This window comes from Amphiura filiformis, chromosome 10, assembly GCF_039555335.1.
Source record: "Amphiura filiformis chromosome 10, Afil_fr2py, whole genome shotgun sequence".
NCBI classification, from domain to species: Eukaryota; Metazoa; Echinodermata; class Ophiuroidea; order Amphilepidida; family Amphiuridae; genus Amphiura; species Amphiura filiformis.
The window spans coordinates 25,156,002-25,174,852 of NC_092637.1; the positions used below are offsets into that span (position 1 = coordinate 25,156,002).

General features: G+C 36.6%; 2 long non-coding RNA genes across 2 annotated transcripts in view; one reads left to right on the forward strand and one right to left on the reverse strand.

Moving 5' to 3' along the window:
- The window catches only part of LOC140162676 (uncharacterized), a 252,946-nt gene that overhangs the window by 196,788 nt on the left and 37,307 nt on the right, over nucleotides 1-18,851 (reverse strand). The window lies entirely within an intron of this gene.
- LOC140162163 (uncharacterized) lies at nucleotides 6,234-18,198 on the forward strand. Its single transcript, XR_011860206.1, has 4 exons — nucleotides 6,234-6,406; nucleotides 11,616-11,712; nucleotides 17,132-17,224; nucleotides 17,880-18,198. It is a non-coding gene; the product is annotated as an uncharacterized lncRNA (long non-coding RNA).

Here is an 18,851-nt window from a genome sequence, read left to right on the forward strand (position 1 = left end):
TTATGAATCCATTATTATCCCAGTACCAACATAAGTCAACATCACTTAGGTTTTGGTTGTCAAAATTAATTTTTAGTAATTTTTTCCATTGAGCCCCACAGTAAAGCCAGTTTTGGACCGTACAGGCACATTCCACTTCCCTATGGACGAATAGCGCCACCTATAGTGTGAGATGTGAGCCTGGCTACCCATGGATCGAATCCATGGGTTCCTACAGTCACCGATCTGAGAGGGCCAATCTGAGGGCTGATGACACACATTCGATGGGTGTACTAATAAGCTAGCATGTATATTTTCCTAGACTGCGGAACTCAGTCCTCAATGATAGTCATGCACTTTATATCTTTTGGTCGTTATATGACTATCATTTGCAGGACTGAGTTCTTACCATGGAGATCATCTTCCGAGGTGCAGTTGCAGACATTAGGGCAGGCTATTGAAACTTGATGTTGAGTTTAGCGTCCCATTTTTTTCAGCTCATAATGAGGCAACTATTTCATTATTCATTATTTTCAAAGGTTTCATTATCAGAGGCCTTTTACCAACATTTGTTTATGCGCTTTTGTTCATTCTAATTGGGTATCGCCAGTCGCAATATAATGTCACAAACACACATAAAAGTATAATTATCTTACTTTTTGTTTTTCAAGTTTTAAAACAAACTAAATGTATTCCAAAGTATACCATGCCAGTCTTCTTCACTCCAATTTGTACTAACCTCTCCGTGATATATTTGAGGATGGGGAAATGGGGGGGGGTCGAATCATACAAAAATAACAATCATGCAGAACATGAGATAAATTGTTGGCACCAATTTGTCAAAACTAGGTCTTTCCTAGTTAAATTATTTACAACATCAACAATGTCCATCTGGTAAAAACATTTTGGCTAGGTTGAAATTTCTTCCAGTCTACCCTGGTATCCCAAAGGTATAATTGAAATAATTGGATAGAGCAAGGGTCAAAAACCTGTATATTTTTAATGCTAATTAATATTTAGATGGATTCATCTAATACTAGTTCTCAAGGCTTTCTATAGTTGTTGAAGGGGTTTAAAAATTTTGCAGAACAAATTTTCTTTCTGATTTGCAAAATAATGAATTATTTTCAGATTTTACATCTCAAACGCGGCACAAAATTCATAACGCGGGCGATGGACGCTAAACTCAGAATCAAGTTTCAAGTGCCTTATATCTTTCATGACCGGCACTGAAGCATAGTCACGCCTGTCAAGGACACTCAGCGTGAATTGAAAGACCATGTAACTCGCCACAAAGGAATGTCAAAGGTCATAAGACACCAATTTGGTATTTTGGTATACTTCCGCGCCACGGAATATGATGTTTAAGGTTTAGGACTACCATAGTATTTTCCCTTGATTGAGAAATCTATCTACTATCCACGAGTCCACAATGACACGATAGTTACTGTGTGGATAGAAGATAGTGAGTGCTAGTATAACACAGTCAGTCATTATATCATCTTAAGTTTTAAAACACATTAAAACAATTTTTTAAATTGTCCAATTTGGCTTCAATTTAGCTTGGTTAACATTTATGTATCTTAGCTGAAGTGTTTGCTTACTTTTATCCGAAAACACAGGCGCTGAAGTACAAATTCAGACCATATTATGAGTCCGTTAAATTCTGCAACCTTGCTTGATCAAAGTTGTTTTGACAACTGTCAACTGTGTCGGTGATTAAAGATTTGAGAAAATCCAGTGCTGGGCAAATCAATCCATCTCCTGATTTGCAAATGTTGACTTGTCATTGCAAACTGATGTTGATACCCTTCCGGTTCTTGAACATGTGAGCCCAGCACTACACGTGTTGATCATCTCTAACAATGGGGACTGTGTGTCTGGCGATCACTCGAGAAAAATTGACACAAAATGATGTTTTTCTTCGTTCCGACAGCTATACTGTATATGTGAATGCATTAAACCATAGGCCTTCAAACACTGAAGGCCTATGATTAAAGTTAAACACATAAACACAGCACCTGTTGGAACTGATCCAGAGTACACATAAAATACAAAAAATTTTAGGATCAGGCCTTTTTTTCAAATAATGTGAGATTCTTAGGGATAAAACCCTAGAGTACATATGTACTACAAAAAGACTCTGAAGTGTTCTCTAATAAACTTATTTATGGTCGTGCGTCATGAATTGGGGTATAGGAAAATCTTGCGGTGTTACAGTTTTACATTTTTTTCAGGACGTTCTATACCAGATCTCAAGAATGGAGAGGGCACTGAACTAGTTTTGGTCTCATTTTGTTGCTAATTAATTTATCTAGCTAACATTTTGGAAAGTAACAACTTCACACTACATTTCCTTCTTGAGATATTGCAATGTCAGGGGTGGTGGTGGTGAATACGCTTGAGGTGAATACGGTTGAGGCATGTAAAGTATAGAGAATATTGATTTTTGGTGCCTCTCAAATTTATTTTTACTGTAACTTCATAACCCAGCAAGGTATTGGCATGGATTATGTGCCATTGTTTCTGAATGTCACATTTCTTGAATAAGTTACCCTACTTCAGGTAAAAGGAAATTTGATGAGAAATTCAAATATGCCATTGGTTTTTGTGTAGAGCATGGAGGAAATTTTTTTTTATTGATAATGTACCGTAATAAAAATCATAAAAATTATGTACGACTTTTGAACACCCTGTATCTCAGTTAGGCAACATAACTCATCATTACAAGTGTGCTTTTTTTGAAAGCCTACAATGTTAAATGTATTAGCACATCTAAAAAGGTTTTAGCAGAACAGGTGTTTGTTTATGTTAATAAATAAGAGAGGAACAAAATTGTGTACTTTTTGAACCAATATTTAACTTTTCCACCCTATATGACATTTGTAGCACCCTGTATTGACCAATTGTGAGGCTGATCGGTTTTATCATGGATGGACATTTACAAAATTGATAGAAAAACAGCCTGGTAACAAACAACTGCTGACATTTACTTCATTGTTTTATGTTGTCCAACTGATACAACAGCAAAATGCACTGACATGCAACACCTTCCTGGAACACATTCACAGCGCAACAGATTTCTTTGGCTGGGTTCCAATTATTCGCCAGTGTATGTGATCCCGGAAGCTGTTCCGTGTCAGGGTATTTTACTATTGTGTCGGTTGGACAACTGCTTGGTTACTGTTTAGAGTAGAGTATTGAAGTAATCCTGTGTGTAATTTTTGTTCATGTACAGGCGAATAATTGGAACCCAGCCAAAGAAATCTGTTGCGCTGTGAATGTGGTCCAGGAAGGTGTTGCATGTCAGTGCATTTTGCTGTTGTGTCAGTTGGACAACTGTTTGGTTACTGACCAGTGTTTAGAGTAGAGTATTGAAGTAATCCTGTGTGCAATTTTTGTTCATTTTTATGTAGAGGATTTTAAGATATGACCTTGTGAAAAATTATAAGTTTCTTTTTGAGGCCAGTTTAGTTTTATAGGGCTTTGATGAATCAACTTCATTATTATGTCTTCAGAATCTTGCATGCTATACTTTGTGCATAACCCCAGCTGTCCAATAAATTTGTGTCGGTCGCCGGGAGCTACAGGGTGTTTCCATATCTATAACCTCTTCATAGAGTGCATAGTTCATATACTTTATGCGCACAAGTTGCCATGTATGTCTCTTTTGGTATGATTTTTTTGTAAATTGTGACATGCCATTGTAACAAAAAAATCAGGAAGGGGCGAGCCAGCTTTCTTGGTCGGGGGGGCAAAATAAAATTTTTGGGGCACATACGAGAAAAAATTGCAGTTGCATCATACAATACATAGACTGTAAGTCTTCGAGCTTCCCGAAAAGGGCCTTATTGGTATTTTACACTATTTTTGCCCATTATCCGGTTTAAAAAGGGCTTTATTGTTACAATGTGCGTGCGGCCGTGCGTAGTGCAGAAAAATTGTGTATTTTACACTATTTTGGCCCTGAATTTTGCCCTTTTCTTTTCCTTTGCCCTCCTGATTTTCTCTTTCATTTTTGGGCAGAGGGGGCACTTTTTCTTTCATTTTTTTTTGTCAGGGGGCATGGCACTCTGCCCCCCCCCCGCTGGCTACGCTACTGCACGAAATGCCCTTTTAATATTCATAAATATGCAAATAATGTGACACATTGATCACTTCTTAACTTCCATTGCTTTACGTAGTGTCATGCTTCATCCGTATTGATAACTCTGAACTATATATAGCACATGAGGTCACCATACCCTATCACTGTACCAAATTTGATATAAAATTGGACGGATTGAGCGTGATATCTGAATTTATCATATTCAAATCATATTTTTGACCAAAAATCAAATTTTTGACCAAAAATCACTTTTTTGACAAAAAAAAACACATTTTTGACCAAAAATCACATTGTTGACCAAAAATCATTTTGACCAAAAATCACATTTTAAATAAAATCACATTTTTCATCAGAAATTATTTTTTTTAAAGCAAAATCACATTTTTGACCAAAAATCTTGTTTTTACTAAAATTCATGTTTTGACCAAAAAAAGATTCTGAAGACATAATGATAAAATTGGACGAATACTTTTGCATGATACCTGAATTTATCGATCTCGCTAGTTTTCAAATATCACACTCACCTACGTCTCGCATGATATTTGAAAACTCGAGCTCAACCGATAAATTCAGGTATCACGCTCAATCCGTCCAATTTTATATCAAACTTGGTACAGTGATAGTATATTGTGGCCTCATGTGCTGTATACTTTTGTGTAACAGTATTTGCATAATGCATATCTATGAATATTAATGAGCTCATTAGCATATTTTGCCTACATTGTCATTAATCAACTATGCAGCTTAGACGCAATCACAGATTACCTTCAAACTTGGTACGGTGATAGTATATGGTGGCCTCATGTGCTGTATACTTTTGTGTAACAGTATTTGCATAATGCATATCTATGAATATTAATGAGTTCATTTGCATTTTTGGCCCTCATTGTCATTAATCCGGCTCTGCAGCTTTTGGACAAAAGGTATTTTGATCTTTTAGAGCAAAGGTTGCCTGCTTGAACAGTCTATTGAGTTGCAGTGCAATTTGAGCAACATTTTGATACAATCACCCATCTTGATGATCACTTCTTAACTTCCATTGCTTTACGTAGTGTCATACTTCATCCAGGGCTGTCAACTCTCACGCATTGGCCGTGAGTCTCACGCATTGGGTCACTTTCTCACGGTCTCACGCCAAGGTAGTATAATATCACGCCTGAAAGTAAATCTCACGCAAAAAGCTGAAAATTGAGTAAAATCTCATGCATCGCCATGAAAAAATTGTTGCATTGCTACCCCCCGCTTTTCACATTTTCGAGCGCCGTGGCTGAAATAATCATGGTCAAAATGAACATTGAAGTCGGCAAATCCCGGTACGCCTCTGTCTCACGCCAAGCAATTCCAAAAAGTTGACAGCCCTGCTTCATCAGTATTGATAACTCTGAACTATAGCCTCAAATGCAAAGCTATCTGTGAGCATCAAAGTCAAAGCTAGACTTTTTGAGCAAGCAAATGTATGTCACCATTTTTTGTCAAATTCTGCAGCCTATCATTGACAATGCAAATTGCTGTATAAAAAGTGGTGTCTCATTTTCCACCATGTCCACAGAGATCCATTGTTCACAAAAGTGATTATTCAGGATGAAATCTAGATATCACTGCATGAATAACTTCCCTGTGTAAAATTGCCTAATAGTGAAGACAAATGTTGACTTTGGTGTCAATTTTCAGTTGAAAGGATCGAGCCCGAAGTTGTAGAAGCAATATTATACAAAAAAAAAGTCATGCCTATCAAGAGCACCACAGCATCAAATTTGATTACAGATAGGCCTACGTATGAGGCTAAAAAATGATATGTCTCAAAGTGCCCACGCATTCATTTTTCTTAGCGCGTCATGTCAGCTGAAACGGCAAATTCATGCATTTTTGCCATAAAATCATGAAATTCTGAGTCAAATTTGGAAGAAAAGTTACTTGATTCGATACTCGCATTTTGGTATAAAACAATTGATATTTGTACTTCAATTGTGTGAGTCAACCACATGTATGCTGTGTACTAAAAAATCTCAATAAAAAAAACCCATTCCACATTTGTTTTTGAAACTGACATGGGCTTTGAGACATAACATTAGCAATTTTTTTTAGCCTGAGATTGAGAACCCATACCTGTCCTCTTTTTTTTTTAATGCAGGCATCGGTCATATGGAGTAATGTACTATACAAGTGCCAGAGCCGAGCATTTCAATGGACACTTGTGTAAAAAGTTGGGACTGGAAGGATGTGATTTGCCATATTTCCTGCTCCAGCGCTGTGTACAATGAAGGGCTTCATCTTCTTTGGTATACTTATCAACATCCTGCATGAGACCTGACGAAAAGGGTGAGACATTTTTGTATATTGGTAAAACAACATGATCAGTTCTGTTGTTTTGAAATTTTGGAACACAGATTGATTAGTTATACAAGAGCAGCTTTTTGTTGCTACCTTTCATCATCTTGCTGAGAATACAGCCATAAATGAAATTTACGGCCAAACATATTTGCATTTTTCTATGTATGTAGGCCCGGAGGAAGTTCTCCTGGTTGAAGATATACGGGATGTGCCACGGTTTTGGGGTACCTTTTCAGCAATTTTGGTATATCAATGGGTGGGTTTTCAGTGGAGACCAATGCGCATTTTGAAAGTGCCCTAAAAGCACCCAATTAGGGCAAATTTGGGTGCTTTTTGGGTATTTTTGTGGAAAATTGGTATACTGATGGGTGGCAAAATCAGCAAAAAGTAGGTATAGAGAAAGTCAGCATCCGAAAGTCATGGCACATCATAAGGCATGCAGTTTGTCTCGACATTTGAAAGGGGCGTGAATTCATTTTGGATACGCCCCTATTATAATTAGGTAATACATGTACCACATGTAGTAAATCTGTCTGCTTTATCTGTATTGTGCCGTTCTTAAGCAAATAGTTAAACACGATTTCATCAAACATTATAACAATAGCTCTTTTACAGTGTGCAAGCATCCCGGGCAATAATTGGGCAATAATATTGTGCGTGAAATTATTGATTGGCTCCATACAAAGGATTTGAACCGGTGTCCTTCACGTAATCATGGCGCAATGCAGTGCATTCAATCAAATGTTGTCGTCAACCTATTTGATCGTATAGTGCATTTGTTATGTGTGTGAGACGAGCTGTCGCGGTAGATTGCAATAGCTTGTAATCATGCTTTTGTTGAATGAATTTGAGTACACCGCCATATTTACGGTATGATACGTCATAATCTAGGTGATTATTTGCATTGGATGACTTGAATACGCTGGCGAAGTTGTGTAATAATCGGATTAATACTATAACAGTAGGTGAATACGAGTTTTGAATATATCGCGTTGCAAAGCCCCATTCAGTGATCCCAGCGAAAGTGAAAAAAAAAATCAAATTGTTACTTTTATAAAAAAATTTAATGAAAAAAAATTGGCGAAAACCCCAAGAAAACGGCAGTATCGACGAAGTTGAAGCCCCATTCAAATACATGTAACTAATTTATATATACTGTCAGTATATAAATTACAGATTCAAGTAAATGCATTATTTTTGTCTTAAAGGAGGGTAACCCTATTGGTTTTGGATATGGATTGTCTTTAAAATTACACATAATATCAAATATTGTCCCCTTTATGCAACTTTGTGAAAAAAACGAGAGCATTTTCTGCGTAAATGTGAATAAAAAGCAAAATTTGCAACCCAATTCTTGGCAAGCAATAACATGTGCCGTAATTCCCCGGCGTTCGTCATGTGCCATGCGTGCGTGGTTGCACTGACATAATAACCAAGCTCCGCTGTACTAGGTACACATTCCAATACTAGCTACGGTGACATTTCCCCACAACCAGTCTTTTCGTGTTCGTCTGTATATCGATCATGATGATTTTTGTATATAAGCTTATATAAATTATGGCAAATGGCAATAGAGCTCAATAACAAAGCAAAACAGAAATGCCCCGACGACAATGCTGGAAATGGCCGTATTGAACGGAAATTTAGATTTTTAAAAACTCTTTTTCGTACCGATTCAGAAAAAAAAATATATATTTCCCCTTGCAATATGTACATTTCAAATGAATGTAAATAATTTTGGGTTTAAAAATGGAGCAGAAAAAAAAAAAAAATCGAGGGGATGATGTTGTCGATCGGGTTACGGACCTTTAAATAGGCCTACACAGCTTTCGGGTGAACCACTAGCAGAAGACACCAAATTGATGTTTTATGACCTTTGACATTCTTTTGTGGCTAGTGACATGGTCAGTTCAATTCACGCCGAGTGTCCTTGACAGGTGTGACTCTGCTTCAGTGTTCATGAAAGAATTCAAAAGATAACCTCTGCCCCAATAATCCCAAGCAAACTGCTCTTCGGATGATGTATCATAAGAACTCAGTCGTCAAATGATGATAGTCATATAATGACCAAAAGATTATTACTGACTATATCATTGAAGACTGAGTTCCGCAGTCTAGTACAAAATCTGAATTTTGATGATTTTTACGATCGTCCGGATGAAAAAATATTTGGTTTATAAAATTAATGTGACCGTGATGAAGCTCGAACTCACCACCTTCCGATTTAAAGTTCGAAGCGCTCGTGTACCAAATTCTGATGCCTTACCAAGTGAGCTGTGCTCCTGAGATACGAAATAAAAATACAATAATACACTGTATACCTGCTTGTGTCTGTAATTATTTGCTCAAATTCCATAATGGTACAGTGCAACAGAGCAAAAATGCCCAAAATTTAAAAGCTATATAATTTATGAACAATATACACTACACATAAAAATACTAATACAAGGGAATTTCAACATAAGAATCCAAACAATTAAGTACCAACATGCACAGCTTTGTCCTTATATCACATTTGGGTTTTTAACAAAATGTTATCAAACCTGTACTGTGATTGGCAGCTGCACAAGGCATCTCTTTGATAGCTGATATGGCCATCCATTCAGCAAGTGGCTACTAACTGACCTTGACAGGCTTGAATGAGCACTGTCATCTGCTACAAAACCATCACTCCATAATGCTACAGGGAGCACAGTACTTTGACAATGGAGTGAAAGACTATTATTATTTTAAAAGTACAGCTCCTATGCGTGTATAGACGAATCTAAATTCACGCATTTCTACACCTGACTAGCAGCCTTTAGTTGGGTAGCCGTTGGCTATGCACTCAAAATGTGCACTGCTTCGGCCTTGGCGGAAATTTTAAACTGCATTCCATCACCCGTTTTACACCTTAATACATAATAATCGGATTAACTACACGCGGTATCTATGCATTGATGTACTTGCGAACAAAAGGACTATGTATGAATAGATGCGATGGGATTACCTGCGGAATTATCTCTATTATATATATTATTCTATTAACCCTCCTCGTCCTTGCATCTTCTCTAGGTGTTAGGCGGCTTTTATTTGCACAATTGGACGCTCAAAACACCAGGTTGGTGCTAGCGGCTACCCAAAGATGTCCGACCAAATCCTGACCATGACTTGGCTCGTTGGATTCGTCTATAGCAAAAAATTGGAATAGAATGTTTGGAATCATGTTACTAAAATACTAAATGCATTCTGCAAAATGTGCTCTGACCAATTTATAAAGTATTTCATTAGCTTTAATTTGACATACTGTTTGACATGTTTGGAATTATGGTAAATCATTAAATAAAATATTTATTAATTAATCACTTATGTCAATTAATTAAAAATGTAATGCAAATATGCATATTTTCTCTGACAGAATTGTAGGATTTGACAAGAGCCATCTTTCTTGTAAGTTTGATTCTTATAACATACCGGTATCGTATTGCGTCCCGTTATACAGGGTGTCCCCAAAAAAAGAGGCCCCTCATTGCGCCCTCATTTTCTCCTATTTCTGAAAAGTTGATCTAGTTTTAATAAACCAAAACAATTATATCAATCGGCCCACAACTGTTGAAGATATGCTATTTTAAAGAAATGTACCCGTTTTTCACTCTGTCCACGGAGAAGGTTTGGCTACTTCAAACATTGAAAAGGAGTACAGATACCATGCATGAATATCAAACATTCCTCAATGATAACTTTATAAAATAACTTTATTTAGGGAATGGCCTTTACCGGTGGGTTTATGGGCAATGGATTTTGTTAATAGTGTCATTAATTTGTGGGTAAAATGGATGCCGAATGGGACTTCTTTTTGCTTTACTTGCAATCACTTATTTTTTCTAGGTTATTTATGCCTTTTTGTTTTATTATGTTTCTTACCTTCTTACTTTGTTGTTTCTTGCTTTTTTTTTTTTTTCATTTACAACATAAGTCATTTCTCTTTTTAGGATAAAAGGTAGCCCTAAAAGGCTGTTTTGGTTTGTCTTTGGTTCTTCTGAAGTGAGTTTACTGTGCTGCTCTGCCCTCTACCTGGTTGCCTCCTTGGCGAATACAGGTTTCAGCCCTGGTCCTCATTGCATCAATTGTGTGGCGTACCATCCTTGTGCGCCGGATACTCGCGAATGCATTCAGTAATACGCTTGCGAAGATCTTGGAGTTTGCCCCAAAGGAAAAAATCAAGTGGTGTGAGGTCTGGTGATCGTGCAACACAACATGAGCCATCCCAACCACTCTGTTTGCTATCCGTGGACAGAGTGAAAAACGGGTACTTTTATTCAAAAGGGCATATCTTCAAAAGTTGTGAGGCGATTGAAATAATTATTTTGGTTTATTAAAGATAACGATTAAAGGTTTCTTTACATACCGTACCAAAATATATTTAATCAACTTTTAACTTGTATTTGAATGGGGCTTCAACTTCGTCAATACTGTTGTTTTCCTGTTTTGTTTTTTTGCCATTTGTTTTTCATTAAAAAAATTTATAAACGTAACAATTTGATTTTTTTTTTCACTTTCGCTGGGATCACTGAATGGGACTCTCTGGCGCGGATTATTCAAAACTTGTTTTTACCTACTGCTATATAATATTAATCCGATTATTACATAACTTAGCCAGCGTATTCAAGACATAGGTTATGTAAGGGATAAACTGTACATGGGTATAGAGGCCCTGCATGCTTTTTATCGATTGGCTCCAAACAAAGGATTTGAACCGGTGTCCTACAGTCCATTCAATCAAATGTTGTCAGTGTGCGAGACGAACGATGTATAAATCTGGAGGTCACATCATCACTTATCATGCTTATTGTAAACAGTTTGTCCAATGCATATACTGTGTGTATTGTTCCCGGGTATTGTCAATGCAGTCAAGCAAACAGGTATTATATTTTGAAAAGGCCGCTGTAGTATATTCACAGGGGTGTCTTGAATGGCCAATCATATGGGACATAATCAAATTGCAGTGACTGCTTCCTTTGTTACCACATGTCAGTCATCTTGTGATTATTGGACCATGTAAACCTGCAAAAACGAGACAAAGTGAAGGCCCTATGCCCCGTAATTTTTTTTTCGAAGAACACCCCCCCCCTATGTAGGATTTTATTGCATCAATTTGTGTTTGACAGCCTTTTCACTTTAAGGTTATTACATGTGTTTTTCATGTGCTTATTTTCAGAAAGTTTTACAGAAACAGCATGCAGAGATGACCTCAGGTCAAGCCTATGATAGAATATTGATCCACATGAACAAGATCCTGACATTTGGCGTAGCTGGTGAGTCATCCTGGGGGAACGAGGTGGAGGGAAACGGCACCATTTTTCTAGCTACTTGTAGTGTTAAAGGGTCATTGTGATTCACAGCCTCATCCCCCACGTTTCTCAAAAAAAATGTAATGTAATAATGTCTATACAAAAATTTCTTGCAAATTAATTTGTTTAGCAAAAATATCACCAAATGTTAATAACATCCAAAACATAATTTAACACAGTGCTCTACATGTATGGAGCAGTGCAATACACATACGGTAATCATGCATAACTCACAAAGACAATTTTTGGAATCAACTGGGCAAAATCAGAATCAATTTTGGGAATGAGCTTTTTTCATAGATACCTACTGGAAAAATGTCATAAAAAAGATGCTTGGATCGCAAAATACTTCTTTTAACTATTTGGCCTAATTATAAGGCAAAAACAGACAAAAACAACACCTATGTACATGTAGACTTATGTTGTGAGTGTGCAGTGGTAGCCAAAATGTGGCGGCTGCCTGCCCCTGTTTTTCAGGGGAATTAAAGATTTGGTCAGTTGAGGAAAATATCTGGGAAAATTATTGGTTGGGCAAAATAGGAAAAGTTCTGCTTTCATTTGCAGTCGGTAAGAAATCTGAAAATAACCTTTAATCTACAAAATATGACTGAATTAAAAATTAAGTTGGACTATTTTTACCCCTCAAAATTGCTTTCTTTTAAAAGAGTTTGAAAAGCTAAATTGCAACAGTTGTACCTAGACAGGAGCTATGCACCTGTCCCGAGGCACCGTGATTAAGGGGCTGTGAAATAATTATGTGGACCCCTGGGGTGGTCAATTCTCAAAGTGGTCCGCCAAAAATTGCTTGCCCCCTCCCCTTCGGTCATGCCCAAAAATCTTTGCCCCCCTGTTGACCCCCTAAGATTTTGGGCTGCCACATTAAGCTTCATCTGATTTGGCTAAAGCTTGGTGAAAGTAATTCTCCATATCAAGGGAGCATGAACAAAATCATACTGAGGTCACTCGAGGTCAAAGGTCATATGGGGGTCAAATGTTAGAGTATGCCCAATTGGGCTTAAAAAGTGGTAAAAAGAATCCTCAATATGACAGAAACATGTCAAAAAGTCATCATTGCTACTTTCCGAACACGCTGTCAATTTGAGAGCACACTTGTATGCCTATGGCATAAATTGCTTGGGCCGGGAGGCGGGCAAGTATGACGTTTTGAGAATTTTTGAGCAGTTAGGTACTACTGTCTGTTCAATTAGCTTAGATTCTTGAATTTTTAAGATATTTGAAAAATAAAAATTATGGTCAAAGTCATCAAAAAAAAGTGTTAGCACAGCCTTAGACCTAACATGATTTATACTTTTCAAATTCTAAAGTTCAATTTAAAACCCCATTTCTTTTCAATTTTGGTCTTTTCCCGCGATATTTTTATAAAAAGCCGTAGAACGTCGGGTACCATAAACTTTTGGAATCAATCCATTTAGAGCAATGGGGACGAATGTCATAATGCGCAGAGATGGTATTTATTCGACCATTCGCATCAGGAAGTATTGTCCAGCAAAATATTTGCCAGTATGCCTAATTTGTGTTGAAACCCTACTGTCGAAACATTACGTTATTATTTATGGGAACTAAGGTTTTCTAAAATAGGCCAGCTTATTTAAATACATTCCTTGTGTATGTATGTATTTATTTATTTATTTATTTATTTATTTATTTATTTATTTATTTATTTATTTATTTATTTATTTATTTATTTATTTATTTATTTATTTATTTATTTATTTATTTATTTATTAATTATTTTTTTTTTATTTTTTTTTTTTATTTTTTTTTTTTTTTTTTTTTTTTTATTTATTTATTTTATTTTTTTTTTTTTTTAATTTATTTATTTACTTTGCGAATGGGTCTGAGAATGGGTCTGAGAAGGTGTAGGCCTATAGGCCTATTATAAAACTACACATTTATTTTCAATTTGTTTTGTTTGTTGAATACAAACTGGAAAAACTGTGAAACAAAAGAACTTTTATACAAGAAAATATTATTTAAAACAATCAGGTTACAGAAAACATTTCTTGTAAAGTTACTGTATCTGAAAATGTCAAGCGAATGCTGATATTCTTGGGAAGGAATGGTGGTATTAAACAAAACTCAATTTACATTGTAAACCAATTGAAATGAGAACGAAATCCATAATTTTAATGTCCTTGTTTAGGAAAAAAATGCTCAGAATAATGTTATGCATAAAACGTACTCGCGCCATATAATTTCGTGTAACAAAAACCGGTGGACCATCATCACCTATAGAACCTATCCAATAACCGGAACGGTATAACAATTGAAATGGCAGGACGGATTGGTGGACAGATTGTTTTGCTAAATTGGATAGGGTCTATGCCCTAAGTTAAGAATGGACCGTCCCACTCGATTTGTAAAAAGGTCGCGAACCCTTTCGGTGGACCCAAGTAACTGCCCAAAATGAGGCAAAATTGAAAAGAATTGGGGTTTTAAATTGAACTTGGGAATTTGAAAAGTATAAATCATGTTAGGTCTAAGGCTGTGCTAACACTTTCCTTTGATGACTTTGGCCACAAGTTTTTATTTTTTCAAATATCTTAAAAATTCAAGAATCTAAGCTAATTGAACAGACAGTAGTTGTATACCGTTCAGGAGGCGGACTCAGGGCCCAGCCCCCCCAAAAAAAAAGAGAAGAGAAAGAGGAAAAAGGAGAAAAAAGTAGAGAAAAGGGAGAAAAGGAGAAGGGAAAAGGTTAGATTGCACATATAAGTAGGCCCATGCTTAAACCGTAGTTTTATAAATATATAGGTCTGTGATTATTTTAGGCATTGCTTGAAGGCGGGTCCTCTGCCCAAAAGCATGTGAAAATTACGGCGGGCCCGCCGATAGGGCCCGTCACATTACGGTCACCAAAGTCAGTAGGCTAAGCCGGACTCCATGCTGACTTCAATTCAATATCGATCCATGCATGCTTTAATTGCGAATCTCAAGTCTTAGGCCTAAACATTTAAAATTTTACAAATTGAGTTCGGGCCCTTTTTTGTTTTAAAAAGCAATGATATATAGTGTAAAAATGATGCACCAAATGGCTTCAACTGGACCTTCATTTTGCAAAATTTCAAAACTTCTCAGGGGAACATCCCCCTCAGACACCCCGTGCATATATAAACAACTGCCCGCTTTCGCTTCTGTATTTAACACCCAGCACTGCCCAAAGTAATCACAAAAGCAGGCGGTCACGAAAGCAGGCGAGACTCTTGGTTCGAGAACCGCCTTGTACAATAATGGTTCAAATTTGTCCACGAATGATTTCAATTGGGCCGTCATTTGGCAAATTTTCGGCCTTTTCAAACTTAAACTTTACACAATAATAGTGCAAAAATAGTCCACCAAATGGCTTCAATTAGGTCTTCATTTTGCAAAAATTTTCTCACTTCTGAGGGGGGCACATTCCCCTCAGACACCCACTGCATGCACAACTTCATCATGGGTTCATTATTATAAAGCAAAACCCGGAAATACAATAAATGTCAAAATTTGTCCACGAATGGCTTCAATTGGGCCGTCATTTGGCAAATTTTCGTCCTTTTCAAACTTAAACTTTACACAATAATAGTGCAAAAATAGTCCACCAAATGGCTTCAATTAGGTCTTCATTTTTCAAAATTTTTCTTCACTTCTGCATGCGCAACTTCATGGGTTCATAATTATAAAGCAATAATTCACAAGTCAAAACTTGTCCACAAATGGCTTAAATTGGGCCATCTTTTCACCAATTTTAAGCTTTTTCAAAGTAAAATTTTACACAATAATAGTAACAAAATGGTCCACCAAATGGCTTCAATTGGGTCTTCATTTTCCAAAAGTTTCTACTTCTAAGGGGGCACATCCCCCCTCCGACACCCCCTTGCGTCGTGCAAGCACTTGCTGCCACATTGTATTTCACAACAAAAAACACAGTTTGCGCCCCCCCGGTCTACAAATTCCTGGATACGCGCCTGTACTTAATTTCAAAACATGGCAAAAATATTATAACAGCTGCACCAGACTTTAAAAAAGGCATTCATGGCACTGAAGAACAATCTCAAGAGGAAATTACCCGGTTTAAAAGATCAACAAAATATGGAATAGGACTCAGCAGAAAGTGTTTGGTCCTGTGTTTGCTCAGTTTTAGGCAACCCTTCAGGAAACCTACGACAGTGCTATCCACCCTCCTATCAAACAGAGAGTCAAGTTTACAGCTAAGCAACAGATCATAATATAAACTGTAATCTCCTCCCAGGATTGAAATCCCTGAAGCTTTGTTCAACAAGCTGAAAGTAAGAATAATTTAAGAAACAAACTCCGAACAAGAAAGGCTTTTAACAAAGAATACTGGGTGTGGGCTGGCACCTTCAAAAATTATAAGACCAAGTATCATAATGGTATTGAGTATGTGAAAATAGGTCCAGATAGGATGACAGTCCATGCCCACCAAACAATGATTTGTAGGCTATATAGTACATTGCTATTTCAATGTTGCTATCTTCAGTAGATAGCAGGTAGCAATGCATATGCTGATGATTTGAATCAGCATGATGTCATACTTAAACTTGAACCACATAACTTTTAATGGTCAAGATAATTTATGTTCATAGGTTAAGAAAGCCTGCAGATCATGTAAAATGATGTTTTAAAACTTGTTTTGCCCCCATTAAGAGATCACACTACTAAATCAGGTCCAACCCTATCTGACTGAAGAAAAAACAACCAGTGTTTCTATTATTGCTGACCATACCTGTTAAAATGAAAAAAAAAAGAAGAAAAAGTTTGGAATGAAGGCTGATGTTCCCATTGGTTTGTAATAGTTGTGCTCTGTGGATGTTTTTCTCAGTATCTAAATATAAAAATATTCAAAATATTACAATTCTGAAATTTTAGGAAGGTTTTTGGTTCCATTCATGATGTCACAACATGGAGGCACTGTACTGTAGTGTTTGGTATGGTTTACATCATGTTCGATGCACCACTGCGAAAAATCAAGCCAACTAATCGAACTCAACTACCAAAAAATTGGTGGTTTTAGGGTAGAATATATCATAAACCTTTACAAAAATTGTGTTTTGAATGATCAATGATGATGATGTTGTAACCATGACAAAATGATTAATTCTTTAGGTACCTTTCAACACATAAAAGAATAGTAACTTGATTTAGTGGTGTGTATTGGGCTATTCCAGTTGAAATCCATACAGGCGCTATGGAAGACATGATCTTAATCTTCCATACATTGATTGTGAATTTCAACAGGGTTACCTGAATGGGCTCTGGTCAAGAGTAATACATATTACCCAAGTATTTTACTGAGTTGGTTGTTTTATGATCTTACCAAAACAAAATCATGTTGAATCAGTTTATTTTTATTTTTTATTGTTAGGAATATTTCTGTTCAGAAGTGACTTTGCAGCCAGCATGGACTAAAGGATGTCGGAACAGCAACAATATCCAATAAAGAGATATTGACGAAAACGTAAGATGTTATCTAATATCTACTCCTACTCAGTGTGTTCTTTGTAAAAATCCTTTGGAGGGGGCCAAGCCACCTTCAGAACATTTAAAATGTAAATTGTAAATGCAAATTAGATATAAAATCGCATTTCTACAGTTTGGCTGTCCAAGTTGTGGATGTCTGTATGTCTAGCACAAGAGGGGCGGGGTTCAAAACCACATCCGAGCATTACTTTGGGGCTTTAGGTTATTTGTCTTACACACGTTAAAAAGACCAAAAACAGGGTAGACCACAGGAGACTTTTAATTTATTGCTGCAATCAATTAACAGTATTCAATTTTCAATTTCTATTGTCGTGTGTTAATCTTATCATTATGGAGCATTGTTTTGCATCTCCACACAGAAAATGATCTCCATGAGGTTGTTCCAGAACCCATAATTGGCTGTAAAGGGCATTAGGTTTAAGACCACCACCACCTCACCCGAGACCACCCCTTCGTAAAGGTTTGTGTAAAGACATTTAATAAATGCTTGGATCAAAATAATTAAGGTGCAAAATATAAGGGCTTTTGTAGTTCATGATGATTAACCTTTTTCAAATATGCTTATAAAAGAAGAATGTCATTGGGCTCAATTACTTACTGCTTGCATTTCCCCACTCTTTCCATTTTAATAGGAGAGGACAGATGTAGAAGCAGCCATCAAAACCAGAGGGAGAAGGGTTAACAGACAGCTACTCATTTTGGCACTGCGGACTGAGAAGAAAACACAGCAGCTCTTTCTGATCGCAGAAGTTTTTCAAAGCCATTTTTTTGTCTTTGGTGGTGTTTTAAACTATCCACAGGTCTTGATGACTACTCTGGACTTTTTCAGCGTGTAAAGGCCAGAGTAATGGGAGAGAACATGGACCTTTTGAGCATCATTATTTCTGACTTGTATTTCCAAAGTATATAAAACTATACATTTTTGTATAATGATGTATACAGTAAGCCAAAGAATTAAGGTACCAGTTATGTTCACCCTGTATATCCTAAATAAAACAAATATGTCAAAATTAAAACAAGCAGTGAATACCTGTAATCTTTAGCTCTGATTTAAGACCTTATGTGTTGAAATTGGTTGAGAATTAAAGAAACGGTGATCTAAAAACCTACTGAAGAAACTAAATCAAAAGTTGCACTTTTGTGTTCTAATCAATGAAAGCACGATGCTAGTTTTAATGTGCTAATCAATGGAAGCCCAGCGCTGGTTCTCTTGTTCACGAACGCTCTGTGTACAAATCAATTAGACATTTAACACGGCAAACTGCAACTTTTAAATTGGTATCTTCCTTGGGTTTTGGGATCGCCGTGTCTTTATTTCTTGAACAATTTCAACGAATGAGATCTTAAATTCGAGCTAAAAGATACAGCCATTGACTGCTGGTTCCAATTCTGACATATCTGTCTTTGTTTAGGATATACAGGGGTGAATATAACTGGTACCTTAATTTTTTGGCTTACTGTATTCATACATAGCGGTAAATGTAAATTGAAAGCAAAATTATACTTCTACGCTACTCAAATTTGGCACACTCACCAGAGCGCTTTCACCAGGTCAAGCGGATGTTATTGCTATGAAGATTGTTTTTGCTAGTAATGTAGTACTA